The following is a 6,294-nucleotide window of genomic DNA, read 5'->3' as shown; positions in this document are numbered from 1 at the left end:
AGCCGGTGAATCTGATTTTCAAATCAGTCCAGCCAATCCATGGGTGCCCGGTGTTGCGCGAATCAACGACGGTGGTAGTCGGGTAGAGGCGGCGAAGATGGCGGCGATGGTGATGAAGCAGGGCGATCCAGCTTGCGTTGCTCCGCGTAGACGATGAGGAGGAAGGCCCGCATCTCCTGGACATTTTGGCTCTACGAGGACTGGCTAGTGGCCTTGACTATGACAAGGAGGCGGCAATGGTGGAGCTCAGCGATGCTCCAGAACGATGCGAGGGAGAGAGATCTGAGGTCCAGGGGGTGCTCTAATAGGGCTGGGGCAGCTCTGGATGGGTGTGCGGCGTCGGTGGCCATGGCGTGCGCGCGGCCTTTGCCAGGGTGTCGCGGGAGGTAGGGGAAGGCCGGCAAGGATCGGCTAGGCCGCACTGTGGTTTGGTAAGGCCTAGCCGCACAGTAGTTTCTCTTTGTTTTTTTTTTCTGTTTTCATTTTCTATCCTGATTTGTATTTTTCTTTCAGAACAATCGAATTCTTTTTAAACATGAAACTTGGCTGATAAATACTATGAAGTATTTTGGAGCTTTCCACAAAGTATCACATTATTTGGAAATGCTAATTAAAATATTTGTTTATTTAAAAATGGCCCAATTAGTTGCTACTGGACCACTTTAAATATGGCTAGGGGCACTTTGGGGATTCAAACATGGTTCATTTCTTTAGGAAAATTACTTTGGGATTATTTGTAATATTACCAACATTTTGTTTTATTGTTTGAAGAAATAAATTTTGACTTGCAGTTTGAATTTGAATTTGAGTTTGAGTTGGGACAAGTGGCATGCATTGTTGCAAAACATGATGACATGGAAATAACTAGGGGGGATCACTGTAGCTTTGTTTCAGTCGTCTAGTTAGTAAGATTTGGGTGTGTGTTCTTTCCGGCTTTGTGGATGTATACCAGTCGTGTAAACCTTCTCGTCTTTAATACTTCCTCCGTCCCAAAATAAGTGACTCAACTTTGTATTAGCTTTAGTGCAAAAGTTATTACAAAATTGAGTCACTTATTTTGGGACGGAGGAAGTATAGTACATGCATTGCATTTCTCCTACATGGTTCGAAGTAAAAAAGATTGGAGAAGCAGTTCTAATTCCTGTTGGGTTCCTTCTTAAAAAAAATCCAGCTGGGTTGCATTTACAAACTGAGAAATTTGAAGGTTTAGAAAAGTGAGGTTTGTCGCGCATTGCCCGCAGAAACAGATGGCAAAACAAAATGGAATGCCAATTTGAAAATCAATAAGTTTAAGCAGTCTATTTGAATAATCAATACATTACCTACTAACCAGCATGAATAACCTTTTCGAAAGAATATTATTATAATAAATAATTGAGATTATGCTGATACAGAGAAAGTAAGTCGAAAGTGCTATCCTGTGCTCGGGCACAGATGCACACGTAATCGCTATCCTTCATTTCTCTCGGGATAGCCAACACTCCCCGTATAGGGCCCAGCTCTCTTGCGCGTATTTATATTAACAAACAGTGTCGGTGGTCCACGTCTGACACCACAACGCCGTCGGCCTCTGTCAAACCGGCTCGGGAAAATCTAGACGAGTTGGGCCGCCTCAAGCAAGATTCTATACTAATGGCAACAGTTGGCCCAATTATTGTGTCCTCGGCCCCCCACCACCTAATCTTCTCCGACAAAGTTCGATCCCCGCCTCCAATCGATCTAACGAGGAAGATTTACCAAAAAGAAAATCTAACGAGGAAGAGCTCCCACAGATCCATGCCCAGCGCCTGGACAACAAGCAGCATTTTTTTTTCTTTTTTTCTTTTTTGAGGGAAGCAGCATTTCGTAACCAGAAGAGGATTGGGAGCCAGCGCGTGCTGTACACAAGCTGCCGCCGCAGTCTCAGAGCAATCGTGAACAGCGATTCAGTAGTTTCTAGTGCAGATTGAACTCTTTGTTTCTTCTATCGGGCTTTCATGGCGCATGTCTAGCATTTCTCTGTGACCCTCGCTAGCATCCGAGCCAGGGCCAGGTAAGTCCCACCGGTGTCCTCGGGCTTCCTTGCTCTGCTTCTGCTGCATCAAGGTAGAACACCTACAACCACAGCAGATGGATGTTAGCCCTGTGATCAAGATGTGCAAAATTACTCTGTGTTCACAGTTTGATGCTGGGGAGATATACCTAAGGTTGCATTGTTTGCATTTGTCAGCCCAGGTATGTTGAAATGATCTCCAGTACCATTTATCTGTGCCAGGGGGGTGGTGCAAGCAGTCCCTCAAAACCTTTATTACCCAAACACAGCCTTGTTGAAACCACTGGAAGGCATACTTGCAAATTTTTATAACGAGTGCTTAATGCAAACATACCTTGGGGGTTTATTTTTTCATGGATTTAAACATAATTGTTGCCTTCTCTAACCCGCTGACGCAACCCGGGCATGGTGTCCTCCGTGGTGCAGCAGCTCCGATCCTAACCCTGCATGTAAGACAGGTCGTGAGAAATTTTTCTGTCCAGCAGAAATCTCAAAATCTGCCTACTATGGTACTGAACTTAAGCAATCATTCATGCCCCACCTAATTTTGTTCACAATTTTGCTACTGCTTTGTTACAATATTTCAGTAGTTGGTACTCCCTCCGTCCCATAATATAAGAGCGTTTTCGACACTACAGTAGTGTCAAAAACACTCTTATATTATGGGACGGAGGGAGTAGTAAACAATTATGTTTATACTGCTATATACAGGTTATAACATTTCTGGGCACTAATCAATTTCGTCAGATTTAAACCCAGTGCCAAGGAATGCAATTCAATTATCAGGTCGTAGCAGTTCCAGCGCAGTGACAACAATATATGACTCTAATGTCTAAATCCATGAACAGAGCAATCCATAACAGAGGAATCCACAGCACTAAATATATTGAGATTTCCAAAGCACAAACCACTATAATTACTAGCGCCGTATGCAAAGCGCCATTCATATTGAGATTTCCAAAGCACAAACCACTATAATTACTAGCGCCGTATGCAAAGCGCCATTCATATTGAGATTTCCAAAGCACAAACCACTATAATTACTAGCGCCGTATGCAAAGCGCCATTCATATTGAGATTTCCAAAGCACAAACCACTATAATTACTAGCGCCGTATGCAAGGCGCCATTCATATTGAGATTTCCAAAGCACAAACCACTATAATTACTAGCGCCGTATGCAAGGCGCCATTCAGCGCAGCCATCAACTTGCTAAACGCTCATACCTTCGAGTCCAGGCCGGAGTTTTCGGGTCAATCTGATCCATCGAATGCTCAGATCCTTGTGGCTGATCCGGCCCCTATGCAGCCACCTCTGCGGCACAGATCTGGCCATCCGCACTCTAGGCAGACATAGGTGGCAGGAGATCTCCGACTTGCTGAACCACGCGGTAGTGTAGCGGCTCCATGGCGTCATTGTTGTGCGGTTCAAGTATTTCTCCAGTACCAACTCCACCGCGCCACAGATCGCCCAAGCGAATGGGTAGAACCAGACCCCCTTACAGCATTTACTGCGAAGCAGCGGCATGAGACGTAAAGCATGTTTCCTGATCCATGGATCACAACGGAATTCAGGAACCAAGCCACGGCTCGTGTACTGTGCTTCTCACGGCGACATCTACCCGTCACAATTCCTGGCCCACGTAGCCCATACGGCTCTACTGTATTTCGCGGTTTACTTATTTGTGTGTGGCCTCCAGTGGGGCACAGGAATTTAATGCAACGAATTCCAAAGACCGAACAAGCAGCCCGGATAACGAGCTCACCTGTGCTCGTGACCAGAAAGCACTGCGTCCCTGGCAAGTGCAAATTACATGATCGAAATAGAGCAAGCACAATAGCTGCCACCAGCAAATTAAGCAAAGCGCATACTTACTGACTAGTGAAACATAATCTGGACAACTAGACCAGAAGGTAATGAAACAGAAGGCAGAACCACAAAAAAAAGGCATCTGAGTTCATGCATGCTAATCTACCAACGAAAAATGTAGAAGCTTCTCCTGACATACTTTTGCAGGGAGCTCCACCTTAATACTAACAACCAAAAGAGCATACTCCTACAAAACCAAAACATCATTAATGGAACTCAGAAACTATGTAAGGTTCAATAAAACAACAATTAATTGGTTAGCATGATTTTTTTTAAATGGGGGCTTTCAACAGCACCTGTAAAAGAAAAATGTACTCGACTTAAATATAACTACCAAGACTGAAGTAACAAAACCGAACAAGAAATACATTTGATGCCATCTCCTTATGGATTAATTTTAAAATATGGTAGAAAGTGAACAGAGAAAGGCCATCTGAGCCCGGTTGCAACCACTTTTTGTAACCAATATTTCCTAAAAAATAAGCACACTATCAATTTTGGAGGATACTTAATTATCGACAACATGCATATTGATGAGAAATGCCTCAACATGTAGAGTATCTAGGAAAAATGTTCAAAACAAGAACATTCTTCATGAATGTAGGATGAAGGCAACCAAGAATAAAAATTACAACATTACAAACAACAACTAAATCGACCGGAAATGCGTGTATTTGTTTCTTTCTCGAATGCAAAAGGCAGTTTATTTCATTTATCATTACTGGAATATAAGAGCAGTTCAGTACCACAAGCCAAAATGCCCAATAAGAAATGCAACTTATAACAACAAACACAAAACCAAAAAAATCATACGCATATACCTTTCTCTAGAGGAGTATATATATATATTAGTATGTGCATCAGAAGAAAAATAACAGTTCCGAATACAAAATGCAACAGAACTCAACTCCTCAAGTGCATCTACTTTTAACAACATAGTACATCCTCGAGAGTCGGGTATTGCACAAACGTGCAGCAACTTGGATCCTGGGTGCAGCTATTTTTATCTAGAATGAATCTTGTGAGGTCTACTTTTGCTAAGTATATACTGTTTAAAGATAAGTAGATTCATGAATGTGCATCTCAAGAGAAAGAAAACTGGCCCAAGACTCGCCACTAATACAGATGCAATGCACTGGCCCTACCCTGCTTAACAAACACAGACAGTACACTGGCCCTACCCCGCTTAAGTGCTTTGAGAGCAACAATGGATCCATTTTTCCAACAAATACGACTGCGCTTACCAGATCAACACCAAGATTTTAAAGGATAATACATGTTGAAAAACGACCAGCGACTGCAGCCAACTCAACCAAAAAATGAAGACTGCAACAGGCTGGCAAGCACAACACAACACAACCAGTGACAAACTCAACCGAGAAATGAAGAACTGCAGAGGAACAACACAACCGACAAATAAAGAACTACAGTGAAACACCACAACAGGGGACAGTATGCAAAAACCAAGTGGCCAGCACAATAAAAATCCTACATGATGGCTCTAAGAGAAAGGTTTTGTCACACCAGTAGGGATGCCTTAAAATTATTTGTTATGTCGAAACAGAGATAAAGAAAAGGGAAAAAAATCCTCATCTAAATCAAAAACAAAAACAAATTGTTTTTTAGAAACACCACTGCTTAAGGGGCTGGGTTTTTGTTTTTTGCAGGGTTAAGGGGCTGGTTGTTGTGCTTCTGTTTGAAGCACACCTGCATAAAATTTCAACAACCTAGATTGTTCTACAAGGGGCAACAAGACAAACAGTCTGAGTCAATACATATCAAGCAATATAGACCATACCCACAGAGGATTATATAAGGAAATCTGCATAAAAATACTCGCAATGCCAACAGGGCACATAGTTTTGTAGGTTGACTAGGTTCTAGTCCAATGTAAACCTTGCTACTAAGAACAATAATTCAAGAACACTGTATCTTGAATGGCAGGTCCTATCTTGCAAAGCACAAGTAAGAATCAAATACTCCCTCTATAAAGAAATATAAGAGCATTTAGATCACTAAATGCTCTTATAAATATAAGAGCATTTAGATCACTAAATGCTCTTATATTTCTTTACAGAGGGAGTAGATATCAAAAGGTACGTGCTTATATCATTGCAACATGGACTTCCAAAGTCCAGATACACCAACTCTACATGGACTAACTGAACATGCTTATATCATTATTTCCAAGCACATGCTTATATCATTGCAACCTCGTAAATTCTAATCCTTCTGCTTAATGCACATGGAAATAATGGAAGGGGGCAAAGAGAAAAATTGGAAGTATTTAAGCATACCAACGACTGCAAGCCAACGTCACACATGCCATAAGGTTAATGACAGCTATACAAACATGCTCCGCAACAGGGAAATGGATTCTTGAGCAACGTATCA

Source organism: Triticum urartu, chromosome 7A (genome assembly GCF_056163025.1).
Source record: "Triticum urartu cultivar PI428250 chromosome 7A, HENAU_Tu73, whole genome shotgun sequence".
NCBI classification, from domain to species: Eukaryota; Viridiplantae; Streptophyta; class Magnoliopsida; order Poales; family Poaceae; genus Triticum; species Triticum urartu.
This window is presented reverse-complemented; position numbering follows the sequence as displayed.